General features: G+C 38.9%; 1 protein-coding gene across 1 annotated transcript in view; it reads left to right on the forward strand.

Annotated features, from left to right (window-relative positions):
* Nucleotides 1-1,116: 1,116 nt before the first annotated feature.
* LOC122987201 (DENN domain-containing protein 4B-like) overlaps nucleotides 1,117-19,022 on the forward strand; it is a 62,365-nt gene continuing 44,459 nt past the window's right edge. The window contains exon 1 of the mRNA XM_044358953.1: nucleotides 1,117-1,230. The gene's annotated coding sequence lies outside the window, so the exon portion shown is untranslated. The remainder of the gene's footprint in view (nucleotides 1,231-19,022) is intronic.

Raw genomic sequence — 19,022 nt, forward strand, 5'->3', positions numbered from 1 at the left:
CATTTTGATGATAATAATTCTCTACTTTTGAGTTTCAGAGTTCATTTCTGATAAATTGCTGACAAAATAAGTTTCTATTACTATAGCAGTAATATATATATATAATTGTGAATTTATATACAGTACTGTGAAAAGGTTTTAGGCACCTTAGATGTTTCATTCTTCTCCATAATGTAACACCATCAGGAGGTGTCTGATCATCTGCAGCAGGACAACGAGCCCAAACATCCAGCCAGAGTCATAAAGAACAAGGAGCAACAGATGGTCTCTGGTCTCAACATCATAGAGTCAGTCTGGGATTAACAGGAAGAGACAGGAGCAGCTGAGACGACGAAATCCACAGAAGAAGAAGAACTGTGGAAACTTCTCCAAGACGCAGGAACAACCGACCTGCCGAGTACCTGAAACACTGAGGAGAACTGCTGCTGGTTTAAAGGCAAAGCTGCTCACAGCAACATATTGATACTTTCTGCTGTTTACTCAACTTTGGATCAAGTTAACTGATCAATAAAAAATATTCATGGAAAATACTATTCATTGAAAGCATCCTAACTTAACTTTTACACAGGAACACCTCAATCTAATGGAATCCAATACAACAGCTCTGCCATAAATGCTAATTTTACGTAAGCTTATACATTTTCGGTTTTTGTTGACATTGTCAGAAAGGTGATAATTTGACTTCATGTTCATTATTGAGGTCGTAGTGGGTGGTGGTGAACTGGAGTGCTTTATATTGAAAGGTGTTCCTAATATTTTGTCTACTCCATTAACATACATGAGGGGTACTGGGGGTGATCCAGTTAGTTTAATATCTTTAATGACAATGAGTTTTTGCTGTTTAAGTAAACACAGAAAAAAGATAAAACAGCAGCAGCTCTGCAAGTTCACTCAGTTGTTTTTTTAAATTTTATTTGTTTTTTTAAGACAAAAGCAAACACATGTCCCCCTCAAAATAAGAAATAAAATAAAATAAAATAAAAAAAAATAAAAATACAGGAAAGACCAAATGCAGCAAACTCAAATAATGAAAGTTTACAAGCTCAAAGCTGCACCATCCTTAACCAGACTTTTATTCTGAACGCTGTATCCGGCAGCTGCACATGTTGTTTCGGCTAGCTTGACCACATGCTGCAGCTTCACAGAGCAAACATGGACGTCACATGTGGGAGAATGACCTAAACATGATCCTTCCAGCTTTCTGTGGGAAAAACCAGCAGAGACAACAAGGTACGACACGTATTATTACACCTTTACCCTGTTAGTGTGTCCGGTAAACGGACGCGGTTAACGGTGACGTTTGAAAGCAGCCGCCCGGTTAGCCGTTAGCTAACGCGGGGGGAGCTAGCAAACGTTAAAAAGCATATCGCTTATCTGTGCGCCCATTATCGGACACGCCTCCGTCCGAAAAGCTTCTTCCAAATTTGTCCCTGAAACATTTTAACATCGGACTTGAGCGTTTTAATTATTAAATATGAACATTTTTTAGCCGGTTTTAGTGTGTTTGTTTGTATCAGCAGCGGAAGATATCAACTGACGCGCGATTGTGAAATTAAAATCAATTTTGCAACAGTGCAACCGCAGGACGAGACTCCGGGTGATCAATAAAAGCGATTTAAAGTCGTGTTATATCAATAAATGTGAAAAACAGCACAAGATATCAAATATAAGCAGGAGTACACAGCGCGTCCGATAATGAAACTGTGTGATTGGGGGGAAACATTGCGTTGCAGCGGCGGCGACCATCGTCTGTCACACGATTAACTGACGCAGGAGACAAAAGCGGACGGAGAGTTCAAAGGAGAGACAGGTTTTATAAGTAGTTTGTCTCCGGATCATTTAAAATAATCCGCGTTTTCGTATTTATACCCCGAAAAAAGAAAGTAAAACCAATGTCCGATAATGGAACCAGCCGAGGTGAAGGTGGTCCAGGTTTAAATCTCCAGCAGCTGCTCGGGCCTGTTTGTTGCAGTGCAGCTTTCTGCATCAGCTGCAGCGGATTCCTGCAGACTCTGAGCTGTTTCAGTGGATGTTACAGCTGCTCTGTCTGCCTGTCTGTCTGTCTGTCTGTCTGTCTGTCTGACTGTTTGTTTGTTAACCTGCCTGTCTGACTGTTTGTTTGTCTGTTTTGCTTGAGGATGAAACATCTTCATCACCACATGAACTGACTGTGAGGTGGTTTCAGGAGGTTCTCCAGGCTCAACGTGTCTCAGATCAACGCTGATGTAGTTTTATAAAAAACCAAAACAAGAATACAGTAGAGTTTATTAAAGGAAAATCAAAATAAACATATTTTCCAACTGAAAAATAAAAATCAACTCCTTCCAAAAAGAAGTGATAAACTGTTAAAATGAACCAAAGCAAAATAAATACGATCTCAGTCACTTTTATTTCATAAAATCTCTGTGACAACATCAACAGTGTGAAAAAGCTCCTCAGCTCGAGACAAGACATGTGTTGTTCTTCATTTTATATGTATATTTCAGTTATTTTGATAAAGTAAATAATGTTACAAGAAAAAGTTGCAATAAAAGAATAAAGTTGCACTGTTTAGAGAATGAAGTTATACACAGCCTTACTCTGTATAATGATGTGACTGATTGATTTGTAGCACTAATCGTTAAATATAAATAAATATATAAAATAAATGTCAACATCCCAGAGACGAAGGTGACGTCTTCAGACGTCTTGTTTTGTCAGAATAAGAGTCCAAAACACAAAGAGATTCTGTTTACAGTCGTATATGACAAAGAAAAACAGCTGATTCTCATATTTCAGAGAGTTGAACTTGATAAACGATGAATCGATTACGAAAACAGTTGCTGATTGTTTTTCTGACAATCGTCTAATTGATGAATTGACTAATCGTCTCAGCCCTACATGACAGCGGTGGATGGAAACAAGCGTTCATTTGCGTTTTCTTTTCTGTAATTTCCATCTGAGGGCCACTTCCTGCTCACTTTCTGGTCACAACTACAGGAAATCCTTTACACCTTTAAAACCAAACTAACGTGATGCTTTTGAGGACAACAGATAACAAACAGGAAGTACAGTCTCTCCATTTCAAAGGTTTTACGTCTCGTGTTCGCCGTCCGCAGAGACGTCCGTCGTTGACTTTTATCGATGAATTTGAAGCCGTTCAAACTGTCAGCAGATGGAAGATAAACCGTCAGCTGGTTTCTGCGTTGTTGTTGTTGTTGTTGTTGTTGTTCAGTGTCAGTGTGACCAGTCAGCTGTCGGCGGGGCACAAGAGACTCTGTGAAAAACAGCACAAGATATCAAGATAGATGTTAACTTTTTATGTCTATAACACATTATAATCTGATTACAGCTCCGTATAATTATAGTTATAAGCATCTTAAATATTCATAATGCTTTATGACAATAATCATAATACATCATGAAGCATTTTATAATGATTTATAAGGTCAAGTGTCATAATCCTTCATAATTGCAGGTCAATCACTGACATTATTTGCAAGGATCAAAGTGTGTTATAATTCTTATAGTTGTAATATATTCAAATCATTTTATAATATTTTATAAGCTGATTATAAATGACTCCAAGTGCTTATTGTTTGCTTTAAGTAAAGTGAAAAATATCATTTAAATCTATGAAATAATTAGTTTAACGGGTCGTAACAGAATTTCTATTTCACTAACAATGACTGTAAAGACTCGACTGTTGAACAATAAAGTTGTTTTATGATGTGACGTCGCTGTGGTTCAGGTCTGGTTGGAGGTTTAGAGGAAGATGACGGTTTGTGTTATAATGATCACTTTGTTCAGGTTAGAGGAACATGTACTGGGGGTTTTACGTTACTACTTCCTTAAAGTTAGGCCACCTTCGTCATCATGGCATCAATAATAACCACAAGGTTAGAGGACGATTGTAGTTATGCTTTCTAAAAAAAAACTGTCCCAACTCACAGTTGCAAACACTGTGAAAGAGATTCTTCTCTATAAAAACCTGTCAGACAACCACAATAATAATCTATACTTTCATTCATGTAACTGCACAGATGAATGAATGAATAATCTGCTTTTTAATCCGGCGTGTGAGCTGAGCGTCCTGTCATTCAATGCTTGTGCATGTTGGACTTTATAAAACTCTCTAATACATTAAACCATGAAATGCAATGTGAAACCGTATCAGCTGATTCAGCGTTAGGAGCTGCAGAGTGACGCTCGTTGTCTTTTAACCCTCCTGTTGTCCTCTCGGGTCAATTTTGACCCAACAGGTGTCATTATTATGTGCTGTCATCAAAAAAAATTGAAATGGTTTTAAAACAGTATCCTGACTAAACTTTTACATAAACCAGTCTACCATAATCCATCAACATGTTTCCCTCTGATGTCAACTATAGTTAAAATAATTCATAATTTCTTAGTCAGTGAAAGGAAGAATGTGTGATGATGAGCTGGCGAAGTTCTTATTTTGAAGACGTTTATTAGACGAAGGCCATCGGGTCCATTCCATGTACAAAGATGGTCTGGGCACCGTACCCCTGTCGGTGCATAACTTATATAGGGTTACACATCTGTATCTTATCACATGTATAACATAGGTTCCCCATGGGCATTAATTCAGTTGGGAGCCATCCAATCAAGTGGTTGACAGCTACCTCACAACATATTATGTATCATTACATACCACATCTGGAACAGTTCCAAACTTGACCATAAACCCATTATTTGTATTTAAAGGTCCCCCCAAGAAGGGCTATATCATATTACCTAAAATGACACGCAAATTATGGAATATTTAGGTCATCTGTCCAACATCCAAAATCAGTAAAATACATAGGGTCAGATAAAAGTCATACTAACAGTCAGGATACGGGTCAATTTTGACCCGATAGGACAACAGGTGTCATTACGTGCTGTCATCAAAAAAAAATCTAAATGGTTTTAAAATAGTATCCTGACTAAACTTTTACATACCAGTCTACCATAATCCATCAACATGTTTTCCTCTGATCTCAACTATAGTTAAAATCATAATTTCTTAGTCAGGATACGGGTCAAAATTGACCCGATAGGACAACAGGAGGGTTAAGACATCAGTCAGTGATGCCACCTGACGGAGAACAGAAAACTTCTTCTTCTTCTTCACCTCCTGATTACAGCATTTATAACTCACCATGTTTCCATAAATGTCTGAATGAAGCTGGAAGGAACATGAACATAAAAGTCACCACTGTCTAAATGATAAAAAGCCACCACTTGTTATATATTCAATGTCTTAAAAAGGGGCTTTTATATTCCCGTTTGAGTGTCTGTGAGCAAGGCAGTGAACCTGCCGAGTCCTCTAGTGATCAGCAGATACGAGTGATTTCAATCGGGAGACGTTTCGGTCGTTGCTGCTGCGTGTTGTTTGGTGTGTTTGGTGGATTTGGGACGGTAACATGTTGCTGCAGGGTTCTTTCCACACGCAGTCCTACTTTTACTCTCCGGCTAAATATAATATCTGCTCTGATCCGGAGAGACTCTGATCTGTTCGTACTCTCATTTACTAGTGTAGAAAGTCTGCATGAATTGAACTTTGCTTCTCTGTCATTCAGACCAGAGTTAAGAGGCTGCAGGCTGGTTTGCAGCAGCAGCAGCAGCAGCAGCAGAATACACAGTGACACTCATGAGAATAATAACACACCGCGCTGCAGATGAAGGCTGTAAAACATATTTGTGTTGGCAGACAGCAGGATACCTGAGATAACAGTCTGTCAGGACGTGTCGCCTCTTGCAAAGAATTTGTCGCTGCAGAGAGAAGACCGTGTACAGGAGGGCTGTGTCAGGGTACAAAGACCCTTCAGCAATACTTTATGGAAAAAATTGTAACTGTGGTTGTTATTTTCCATCAGGTTTGCACTTTGAGTTTGATGATTGTCTCCTCTTCACCCGCAGAACGATGGGAAAACAAAACATACTTTAACCTGGAGGAATTGAGACTAATTAATTTGTTAAAACCTACAAAAATACTTTGTTTTGATCAGAAACAAGCAGTGAACACTGAAGCATCATCAGCTCTTGAGCAAATATGTTGAACTTGTTAGCAAACAGTTGCTTTATTTCCACATCCAGCAGTTACGAAGCAACATTATCATTCATGTGGAGTCGTGTTTCTGTCCACCTGGTGAATGTGAGTCCAATATTCACTCTCTTTTAGCTTCTGTTTTTACTCTCTACCAACTCCTGAGGGAAATATCTGGCTCTTTAGCTGCTAAATGCTCCACTATGTTCACCAGCTAGTCTACAGCTAACTGTGTCTGTTTGGTGCTGAGCAGGTAGTGTACAGCGGCTTTTTACAGCTTTTTCTCTCTGAAAACGACGCTATGAGACGCTGAGAGTGAACCAGAACAGTAAAGTTTCAGCCGGACAGATAAACAACGAGCTGAAACTCACTATAAAGCTCCGTAAAGCCGAGAGGAGCTGCAGAGTCTCTGATAATTCTCTGTAGGTTCATCACTACGAGCCAAACACATTACTCACTGTATAGATCAGACTGAGGAGCAGAGAAATATAGATTATAGCTCAATCAGCCAAACAAGAAATATTCCTCAAATTGGCAACATTTTGATTTAAATCAATAATCATGTGATCAAAGAATAAATAAACTAGTTTTCAATGCACATAATGAAATGTGCCAAAAGCATTTCATTATGTTTATTCATATTATTGTGTCAGCTGTCGATTAATGAATTAGTTGTTTGGTCTGTTTAAACGACCACAACTCAAAGATATTCAGTTTACTGTCATAGAGACTAAAGAAACCAGGAAATATTCACATCTGAGAAGCTGGAATCAGATAATTTGGACGTTTTATTCTTAAAAAAATAACTCAAAACAATTATTGAAATAGTTGCCGATTAATTTAATAGTTGGCGACTGATTGATGATTCAGTTTGCTGTCGTTTGAGAAGCTGTAAGAAGAGATTTCTAGCTTTATTTTTTTCTTAAAAAAACGTCTCAAAGCAGTTAATTGATTATCAGAATAATTGCATTTGATCAATATTCTGTCTGTCTGAGAAATGTTCAGTTTGAAAGCATTTACAGAGGTGAGGTCTTTGTGATGTTTTTGTGTAAAATTCTTCAGAATATGATGAATCACAATCCGACTCAGTGTCTATCCGGTTCATTTTCTGCACCAGATGATCCTGTTGGGAGTTGCGGGGGGGGGGGGGGGCTGGAGCGTGTCCCAGCATGCACCGGGGGGAGAGGTGGCGCGTATGCAGACACAAACACTTAAACAGTTTCAAGTTTACAGTCTGCAGTTTCTGTAAAATCAACTGTTCATCTCTCTGCAGACTGGCTCCTCAGCATTCCTCCTCCCGTTGGTTCGCCGCCTCTCGCCGTCTGAACACGACACACACATGACTTTTTTGTTTTCAGGAGATTATGTAACATCCTCGCTGCCCTCGAACATTATCCATTCGGACAAATAGAGGCCCCTCAAAATTCATAACTCTCTGAGGACAAATATTTCTAGTATTTATGGATATTTCCTGAAGGGTGTGCACACAAAGTTATATAACTGAAACTGTTCAGTGTTTTTATCACATCATCAGTCTTTTGTTTGTAAAGTGGAGTCTTAACAGTCTGGTGTTAATCTTTGTTATAATCTTTAAAAACACAAATACATCGTTTGTCTGCTTGTTTTTAATCATTCAAGGTGTGAAAGAAGTATTATTTACTATCAGCACCAAATCTCTATCTAGAATAATCCAGTGATATCCAGCCCTTCTCTTCACTGGGACACTTGTCCTCCTCAAAGGACACATTCCCAGTGTTCCCAGTGTTAAAAGATCCTTCAAATGTGCTTTCAATGGAAGTGATGGAGGACAAAATCCACAGTTTGTCCACACAGTCATTTAAAAGTCTGTGTGTAGTTTATATTCAGCTCCAGCAGTCTGAGTTAGTCATATCCACTGATTGTCTTTTTATTAAGGCTGTGCGGGAAAACGTCTGTCATTTCATATTATGCTCTATCGTTTACTTTGTTGAGTCGCAAATCACAATATTTTTTGTCGTTTGGAGTCTTTCCATCTGAGCGGTTTACATTAATAAATTACTTTTTTGTTTTTTTTAATCGTGGAGCTGTTATTGTACTTACAGTAATGTAACGAGTGTTCACTGCCTCTCCTCTGCTGCGCTGTGTGCAGCACAAACACACGGAGCAGAGCAGCGCAACCATAAATAATAATAATAAATAACAGCAAAACACATTAGAGACTATGTTTATTTATGTTATTTACCTAATTTAAGTCTCTAAAAGTCTTAAGTATTTTCCTAAAACAGCTGACAAACAAACAGCAGGAAATACTGTGGTGTGTTTGTTGGGGACTGTTTTATGCGGCGGATGGATCCACATTTGGTGCTCTTGTGAGTATTTCTGGCAGCAGGAGGGTGTGTGTGTGACTTAGTCAAGATAAACTATCATAAATAAACTAAAGGAAAATGCATCTTCTGACTGAGCAGAAGCATGAAAAAGGGGGACAGGATTTTAGGATTTTGTCCGTTGTTACGTGTCAGTGCACAGTGACCTCTGACCTTTACTGTCAGTTATTTGTACTGTTGTTGATGCAGGATTTTAAATGGACTCTGTTGTTGATCTGTTTGTATGTGTGTGTGTGTGTGTGTGTGTGTGTGTGTGCGTGCGTGCGTGCGTGCGTGCGTGTATGTGTGTGTGTGTGTGTGTGTGTGTGTGTGTGTGTGTGTGTGTGTGTGTGTGTGTGTGTGCATGCATGTGTGTGCGTGTGTGTTCAGCAGCCCTCGGTCATGTTGGCCCGTCGCCGGCCTCCGTCCTTCGTCACCATCTGTGAGAGAATATTGCTCCGTGTTTTGTTCCTGCTCTGCTCAGACCACAATATCGTTCCGTTTGTTGTTGTTTGTTTGTTTGTTTATTTTCACTTTTTATATATATTCACTTACAGCTTACAGCTGATGTTACAAAACTACACACACACACACACACACACACACACACTATACAACATCTACGCAGATTAATACTCAACTCTTCAGTTTTTCCTTTGACTCTCACTGGAGTTCAAACAGTCGAATATAGAAACAGATGAATAACCTTTTAGTATCTAAGAGTTTATAACAAGCCAATACACACATACAGTATATATATATATATATATATATATATATACACACATATATGAATTAAAGATGTCCTGAGCTGATCCGTGCATGTTTTAAATGATCAGTCTCGGCTTTAAAGTTCATGTATAATTTCAGCTTCTAATTTTTATTTTAACATCCAGTTGTCAGTCGTGTTGAGCGGCCGCTCATCCAGGATGAATATTCACCCTGAAGACTGATAGTGAACGTGACTTCCAGTTCTCAGTTCTGTATTTGGTTGGAGCCAGTATTAGTATTAGCATTAGCTACAAACGCTAGCGTTACTCTCTTGTGTCACCTTCTTATACGAGCGGAGAGGCTCGGTGGTGCAGAATTTGTGACGCTGCACCTCCAACATCTCACCTTCCTCCACTAGAAGGACGCTGCAGGAAACCCTGTGTGTGATTTTAGATGATGCTTCTGGTGAATTAGAAACAGACACTTGTGATTCTCTCTTTGCAGATTATTGTCTAAATAATGCAGATTATTTCCTTTAATGATCTCCTTTTTACTTTATGTCTCGACATATATGGAGAAATCTGTAAAATCATTGTTATTCAAACCACTTTCCATCCATCTGTTATATTCTCTCACTATTGATTAACCTGCCAGTAAACCGATTAATCATTTAGTGGTTGAAATGACTCTCAGCTTGTATCGCTGCAGCTTTACTGTAGAGATTAATGAGCAGTTTGACACATTTCATTCATTTCATTCACAGTTTATGAATGAAATGAATGAAATGTGCAGATTTAACATATAAAAAGCTCAAAGAGCATTAAGAGTCTGTTATCAGCTTCCTCTCTGAGTGTTTGTTTATTCTTCTTCTTGTTTACATCACGAACGTGACATCATCACATGTGACTTTTATTTTGGAAAGCAGTCTTGTGTGTCGTCCTCTCTGCCTCTAAAGTGAGCCGGCGCTCCGCGGACGGACTAAATATAGACTCCAGATATTTAAATCTCTCTTCAAGAGTCGTCTCAGTTCCTCCACTTTCTGCTCTCTGCTCTCCGTCCGTCCGTCCGTCCGTCCGTCCGTCTGTAATAATAATAATAATCTTCCCTCTCAGATGTTATAATTACTGTTTAGTGTTGCTGTCGGAGCTGTTTTCTCTCAGGACTTCTCTCTCTCTCTCTCTCTCTCTCTCTCTCTCTCTGTCTCTGTGTGTCTGAGCAGCAGCAGGGAGCTTCTGTGTTTTCTCAGGAAGCTTTAAATAGCTGAAGGTGGTGTTGTTACCACTTCTGAAGGCGGTCTGCATCGGGGCCCCGGGGCCTCCAGACGCTGCCTGAGTTGTAAATGTTGTCAGTGATTCATCCTCTGAACTGTAGAGTAGAGCTTCAATTAATGATTGTTTTTGATCAGTTACCTCACTGATCGATGATTCATGTGATCGGGGACCATGGTTCCTACACTGGGTCCTAATCAGAGAGGCTTGTTGAACTAATACTAAAATATTGACATTTGGGAAGATAGAACCAGTAAATTTTTGACATTTTTGCTTTATTCAATTGTCAGAATCGTTGCAGATGAATTTTCTGACTAATCTTTGCAGCTCTAAACAAAGAGCTTCTCATACAGTTGAATACAGACTTAATGTTGTGACCTAATCGATCGCTGATCCTTTAATTATTGTTTGTTTTATTAATATTCAGTTTTAAATGACTCCAGTTAGTGGCATAAAACTTCCAACGATAATAAAAACAAGATAATCGAGATAAAACAATTCTTCCGTTTCGCAGTGATTCTCTTGTTTTGTCTTGTGTTGTAAATCACAACGCATCCTTTTTCCTTCACAGCGTCACACTTTCATCCCTCAAAGACCAAACTCTCTCTCGTGCGACTGCGTTCAGACCGACTGACTGACAGCAGAAATGTACTGAAGCGTCATTCATGTCTCGGCTCCACGGAGGAAGAAATCGATGGTGTTTGTATTTGTTGATTCATTGATCTTATTTCTCCTCCGGCTGCAGTGAAACAGGAGATTCACAGATAGACTGAGACTCAGAACACACAAACAGCTGGATGTTTACGTGAAGTAAACAACCTGTTTGTGCAGATGACGCTTCGCTAAACGAGACGGACGCGTCACACGTACGTGTCTCTGAGTCTGTGTGGACTGATTGATTTAATAAATGAGGCTGTCAGATCGTTCAATGATTGATGAATTCTGGCGCTTCGATGGATGTAGGAAAGAAAATATGCAAAGAAAGAAAAATCAGCTCTTAAATGTGACACTTCATTGACTAAAAGATGAATATTAATAGGAAATTAATTGATAATGTAAATAATAATTACTTTTATTTTTTGGCAACAGATTGGCGTCATTAAGTTTGTTCTGTGTTGTTTGGTTGGTTTGTAGATGTGGATCGTTTTCATTATTGATTAACTGAAGGATTATTTTCTTGGTTAATTGATTATTTGTGTCACAACATGATAATATATCGTCCCCAGAGCCTGACGTTACTAAAATATAAAGATAATCAGTTTATTATCATAGAGGAGAATGAAAACCAGAACATATTTACTTTATGGAGTGACCAGTGATTGTTTGCTATTTTATATCATATTTTTGGTAGATATATATCTTTAAATCAGCCGGATGAGCAAAGATTTCATCATGTTTCTCTCACAATTTGTCAGTTTGTTCCTTCGTCAGTAGACTTTACTGCTGCCTTCAGTTTTCATGACCAGAGGAAGAAAGTTGTTGTTGTTTGTTAAAAAGAATCAGAAATTAGAAAGAGTTTAGTTTCGGCTGACTGAATCTCACTTAAACAACCCGACCACGTCTTCATCAGCCTGCACAGGAATGTTTTCATCATTAGTCTTTGCTTGAAGGGACGTAAACACGAGGTGCATGAAGACCCTCGAGGTTCAAAATCATCTGTTTGAGGTTTGTTGGGATTAAAAACGTCTGGATGAAGTGAAAGAACAGAATGTTGAATGTGGAAGATAAACACCGGAGGAAGCCGAGGAAGACGTTCATTAAAATGAAAACATTGGCTCTGTGTTTTCCGTGCGGTCTGGGCGAGGCCCTGAATGCATCATTGTGTGGTGGATCCATGGCTGTTTAAAGACACAGTTGACTGAACGACAACAACGACACACGAGTGATGAGAGAAAACGAAACTGAAAGACGTCGGCTTGAGAAGGAAGTCGTTCTCGTCTTGTTTTCTCTTGTTTTTGCATTTTGAGGTGAGACGAGTCTAATTTCATTTCTGCACCTGAACTCACCAGAAAACATTAATCACAACTGTTTATTATTCACAAGAAGTCGTTTTAGGACTTTCTATTCCTCTATGAGGGTTTCTCTTATTCATCTGTTACAGCCAGAAAGACGCCTGCTGAATATTCTTCCTGCTTTCAAAACTGAGGAGAAATACACTTAAATACACTTTATTCTCTGTTTCTGGTCTTTTTACAAACATTATCTGAACAGAAAATGTCTCAAATTCATCTGAGACATAAATGAAAAGTTCAACTAGTTACTAGAAAAAACATATTGACTTTTTCTCTTTACACAGTTTATTAAATTATTATTATAAGAACTTCATCATACGATTGGCTGTAATTAATAGTAACTATTAGAATCACAGTTTTTATTTCTCTACGATAAAATAACTTTAGTTAATAACATCATGTCTACAGTAGAGTCAGTTTTTAAGAAAATAATATGTCTGAACTCTCTTATTCAGCTTCTTTAATGTGAATATTTTCTGGTTTCTTTGACAGTAAACTGAAGATCTTTGAGTTGTGGACAAAACAAGACATTTGATCGACATTTTGGAAACACATTTTATAGACCAAACAGCTGATAGATCGGGTGCAGCTCTTTTATTATTATTGTACAACTGTCTTAAAGCTATAACATGTAATTATTCCACATTAAAATGTGTAAAAACAACTAGACCTGTGTTATATATGTTGTTGAGTTGTGTACTTACATTATCCCAAATGTTTCCAACAGTTTTCAAACTCAGAGAAATCTGTAATTTAATCAAAGTAACGGACCGTTTCATTTGGTCGCCTGTCGATGACGTCATACCTCCTCTACCAAAGAGTAAACACGCACCAGATGCATACGGCGGCGCTGTGTTTGTCCGCTACAATGGCGTCTACCAAAGAGTAACTTACACACATACAAGATAATACATCGGTGTTAATATTTTTAATGATTTTAATCTGCGTGTACGTTTGTTTCTGGAGAGGAGGAGACCTCTGCTGGTAAAAACATCCTGAATGATGAACGCTGGAGTAATCCTATCCCGGTGAAGCTGGTTATTTAACAATGAAGACAACAACTCCCATGATCCCTTGCTACTTCACACCGTCATCACGCTCCATCTTTTGTTGTTGTTTTGATTGAGACCCCTAGCAGCTGAAATTACATATTGTGTGTTTAAAATAACATGTTTAAATCCTGTATTTTTGTCCATATCGCTCAGACAAGACTAAAGATGAGAGCCGGTCGGTGGAAACAGTCTTTATGTTGGTGTTTAGTCGTCGTCATGTGACCTACATACAGTCAGTCAGCTACAGTATGCAGGGTTGTTGTTGTACTGGATTGTGTTTCTGTTATAATGTCAACACTTGTGTGCAGGAGGAACTGATCATGTGACCCTGGCCGTGGTGATGTCATTCATTATCTGTGCACTGACAGTGACTGGACGATGCTCCTCACTGGTGTGTGTGTGTGTGTGTGTGTGTGTGTCAGAGATGTGTGTGAGCTGGTACTGGGGTGGGGGGGGGGGGTCATAGACCACAACGGCTCTTTGTCTCCTCTGGGTGTCACGGCAACACGTCAGCATCTCTGACACACACACACACACAGATAAACACACATCCACACAGTGTGTCTGTGATGGAGATGTCACCTCTACGTCTTTGGACAAAAAAAAAAAGAAGAAAAACCCTCTTTTCATACCTTCCTTCCTCCTCAGCTGCGTCTCACTCAGCTGCACTTTTCACTCGCTGAGAAACTGGAAATGAAAGCTCTATTTTTTCTCCCCCTCGCAGCACCGCTGACTTCCTGTGGCAGCTTTTCAAAAAATAACTGTCGAAAACTGTAGACCTGACACTTGTGACGGCCTCTCAGGAAGGAGAAACTATATGACAACACTAAAAGACAAGGAGCAGTTGTGAAGAAGGTGAAGTGACTGAAGGCGGAAAAGGTTTGCAGCAAGAAAACAAAACAAACGATTATATGTCATTTATTTAAGATGAGAATACGTTGACAGTGAACACAACAGAGTGAGAGGATCTGGCACCAGCCACATGAATGTGTCGGTGGTGGCGACTCTTTTCTTAACGCTGGCAACCACAAACACTTATTTTCTAGCCTATAAACTCTTGTGAGTATCAGATGGACACCTGTTGTCAGGCTGGTCGGACGCTGGTTTTAAAAGACTTTGTAGTTTTCTGCTTAAGTCAGTTCATTGAGCAGCAGTTTGTGATTCTGTGCACCTGCGCTGCTGCCGCTGCTATGCTGGCAGATGTTCATGGGGGGGCTGAAGTTGTTTTTGTGCAGAAAAAATTGTGTGAAGATTAAAATCACGAAGGTTTCTTATTGTGATAGTGAGCGCTGTAGCTGCAGTGGAGGCTCAACTTTGCGTAAAAGTCCTCTGACGCTTTGCGTGAGTGACACCCAGTGTTTACTACCCAACTACGCAAAAATGGAGGAAAAGCCGATTGTCATGGTCTCTGGTTTCTCTAAGACGAGTCTTAAACAAACTACGGGGACCGGTAAAAGAACGTTGACGTGTAGAAACTAATCACCAACATGTAAATGATGCGTTTTAAAGGATGTAAATTACATGTTCAACACACACAGAGAACGACAGATTAATGAGAGAGACCGCCGTCATCATCCGTCATCAAAGTAGAATCTGGAAGGTGGTTGCTATGGTGTTTCCATGTGTTGTCCACTCTCATATTTCAGCTCCAACATGTACGGATGGATTTGAGAAGTTGACATTTGGAGTAAAGAAGGAGAAAAAGAAGTGAAATCCTGCTACTATAGTTTGTTTACGTAGCGTCCGGAGTCGGAGGAAGCTTCCTGAAAGCTGACCAATCAGAACAGAGTGGGCGGGGCTTAAAGAGACAGGAGCTAAAACAGCCTGTTTCAGACAGAGGCTGAACTGAGGGGCTGCATAAAGGACCAGTAGAAGATAAATAAGGAGATTTTAACTGGAAATCATGCAGAGATATTCCAGTAGAGCCCCAGAATATAAATATAGAGCTGGAAATGAGCAGAATATGTGTCCTTTGGATATTTATTGGGTTTGAGAAGTACAAGTGTTTTAAACAATCTTCATCCACACATCCATCTACAACATTCATGTTTTTTTGTTTGTTTGTGGGGCTGAAGTGAATCTTCAGTAAATTAATTGACAGAAAAAGAATCATCAACTATTTTGATATTCAGTTTTCTTTTTCAGACTGTTTGAAGTCTTTACAGTGGAACAAATATGTCAAACATTTACTTGTTCCAGCTTCTCAGATGTGAAGATTTGCTGCTTTTCGTTTTTTTTATATCTGTTAGTAAGAAAAAAAGTGGAAATATTGCCAAAAAAAAAAAAAGTTTTTATGCTTGGCCGAGGCAAGACTATTATTCTACTATTATTTATTTATTTATTTTTAGAAAGACAGATGAAAGAAATGCAGAGGGAGCTGGGCGGCGGCTAGACAGGAAGTGACATCAGCTGTCTTAATCTGTTGTTTAACATGTTTACAGTTATATACATCATAGTTTCAGCTGCTAGCAGAGAAAACACACTGAAGAATCAAAGCAGTGAACAAGAGGAAGGTGACGTTAATGGTACAGCTGATGGAGGAAGCTGTATTTTTAGACTTGCTAGCTGGTTTTCTTCTTTTACAGCTTATATTATTGCTGACTGTAGTCACTCTGCAGCAGGAAACCATTCTTCAGATTAGATATAATGTTGATAGTTCAAGGTAAACCCCTCACGGTCCAAGAAAACACCTCTTAGGAACCAGCGGTTTCACTTCAATCTGTTGAATAATGAAGGTCAGACTGACTTTGTTTCTCTCTGCAGACGTGTGATGCTTTACTGGTCAGCTGATCAGAAAGTCGTTTTTTTTTAAGAGTCTTTCCATCATTTAAGAACCAGTGTGTCACCAGTGGTAGTAATTCAGAACCAAGAGAAGAGGTGTTATGGAAACCACAGGTGTAAGCAGATGAGAGGTTCAGGTTTCAGTGGCTGTTGTCATTAATAATAATAATAGTTTCGGTTGTTTAAAATTTAGAGAGAGACGCTTCCTCTTCGGCTTCTCACTTCCTCTTCATCACAGTCCTGACTGACTGAACAGTTTGATGAAGAAGTGTTTCAGCTGCTCTTCAGGTGGAAGTCTGTATAAAATGTATAAATCTGGCCAAACTAGCAGAAATATTATAATTATATTGTGTTTTATATTATAGTTCTGTGGACTATACTCAACACTGAGGATGTATTCACTTTATTGTGTTGTAGATTTAATTTTAAATGGATAAAACTGCCATTTTTGGCCATTAATCTACACACAATAACCCCCTAATGACAAATTCAGTACTGTGTAGAAACCCCCTTCAGCAGCAGTCACAGCTGTGACTCTTCTTGAGTAAAACTCTAAAAGCTCCACAGTTTTATTACTACCAAGTATTTTACCTACAGAGAGTTTTTTGGTCTTTCATGTCTTTGTTTTTGTCCTGACATGTGAATTGTTGGACTTTATTATACAAACTGTGTCCAGTCAGTCAAGTTACAGATGCGTCTGAAGGATAATAAAAGCAAACAGGATGCACCTGAGAGCCGCAGCAAAGGGTCTGAATACTTTTATACTCTTCTAAATGAGAGATTTCAGAATGAGTTTGCAAAAAAAATACTAAAAACAGGTTTTCACTTTGTCATTATGGGTTATTGATTATAGATTGATGATCTACAACACAATAAAGTGTGTAAAACATTAAGGGGTCTGAATATTTAATGAGTTAACTGTAAATATCATCAGAATTATCGTTACCTTGCAATATTTAAGATCTTATCACCAACCCTCATTGCCAATAGTAATATTTTAACCAAATATTTGCTGTTACTTCCCATAACACTTTGGTCAGAGAAGTCACAGAGATAAAGTATCACACAACAGAGGAAGTGGCTCCGTGTCTTTTGCTAAAAGTTGCACTTGAACGCACCACAGACACCACAGTCTGCAGCCAGCTCGCTGCTGCTGACGCCTGCGTACGCTCAACCCGCAACAGAGGAAATTACAGGTCAGTTTCTCCCTTGGTTTTAATCCAAAACACATCACTAAAAGAAAAAAAAACTTAAAAAACATCTCCATGGCAACGTGAAACGAATCTAATTAAACAGTGGAAGTGAAACAAAACTCCACAAACCACAAAGTTTCTGACGTTACATCACATCAGTTAAGTGCAATGACACGACTTTGCTCGTGTTTTGACCCTTCTTCCACTTACTGTAGGAGCTCGTTACCGCTGCTGGCAGGCTGAAGCTCGTTACACTGAGTCAGAGAAAAAGATGCATCATGAACTCTGCTGAGAAAAGGCGCAGTAACATTTAGGAGCCTGTAATTACTTACTGTAATAATAGGCTCCTAAATTATGTAGTTAAAGGGGACATGACTTGCTTTTTATGACTTTCTGTTATTTATATCCTGTTATGATGTCAGAGGTTAAACATGGTCAAAGTTCCAAAACTTGAGCTGCCTGCAAGTCAAAACTCAGGGCTTCAACCTGCTCTGAACGCTTCATTTGCCAAGTTTCCTCTACTTCCTCCTTGTGACGTCATCATCCGTCATCAAAGTAGAATCTGGAAAGGCCGTCTGTTCTGTAGCCTTGGTTGCTATGGTGGTTGCTATGGTGTTTCCTATATGTTGTCCACTATCATATTTCAGATGTGATTCAGCTCCAACATGTACGGTGGGATTTGAGAAGTTGACATTTGGATTAAAGAAGGAGAAAAGGAAGTGAAAGCTTCCTGAAAGCTGACCAATCAGAACGGAGCGGGGTTCATCAGGAGGCGGGGCTTAAAGAGACAGGAGCTAAACAGGCCTGTTTCAGACAGAGGCTGAACTGAGGGGCTGCATGAAGGACCAGTAGATGATAAATAAGGAGTTTTTAACTGGAAATCATGTAAAGATATTCCAGTAGAGCCCCAGAATATGAATATAGAGCTGGAAATGTGCAGAATATGTGTCCTTTATTATTATATTCCTGTATTGGGTTTGGGAAGGACAAGTGTTTTCATCTTTTTCGTCTTTTCGGCTGAGCAGATATGTCAAACATTTACTTGTTCCAGCTTCTCAGGTGTGACGATTTGCTGCTTTTCTTTTTTTATATCTGTAAGTTAGAAAAAAAGTGGAAATATTGCAAAAAAAAAAAAAAAGTTTTTATGCTTGGCATAAAAAAAAGCAACGACAACTTAGTGAATAAAGACTATTTTATTCTATTATTAGCTATTATTACTATTATTATTATAAGCAATAACAATCTGTTGACGGGACATTCTGCATAACAAGTACTGTAACTTTTCATATATTTTGATACTAACACATTTGTACTTTTTGCTTAAGTGATACATGTGAGTGTGAATTTCTACACTGTGGTCATTTTAGTGAAGTAAAAGATTGTAATTCTTCTCTCACCGCTGCTGACACAACATTAACTGATGGACTGTAGTAAACTCTGTCAGTGGGGAAATCTGGTGCATTTCTCCGGGCTTTCCAGTATGTATTTAGAAGGTGTGTGTGTGTGTGTGTGTGTGTGCGTACATGTGCACAGTTTCCATTGTTGCACATTGGTCATTAAAAAGGGAAGTGGCTGTGATGAAAACAGCCGTTTCAGCTAAAAAAAAGTGCAGTTTAACATTTCAGCAGACAA

Source organism: Thunnus albacares, chromosome 8 (genome assembly GCF_914725855.1).
Source record: "Thunnus albacares chromosome 8, fThuAlb1.1, whole genome shotgun sequence".
NCBI lineage: Eukaryota > Metazoa > Chordata > Actinopteri > Scombriformes > Scombridae > Thunnus > Thunnus albacares.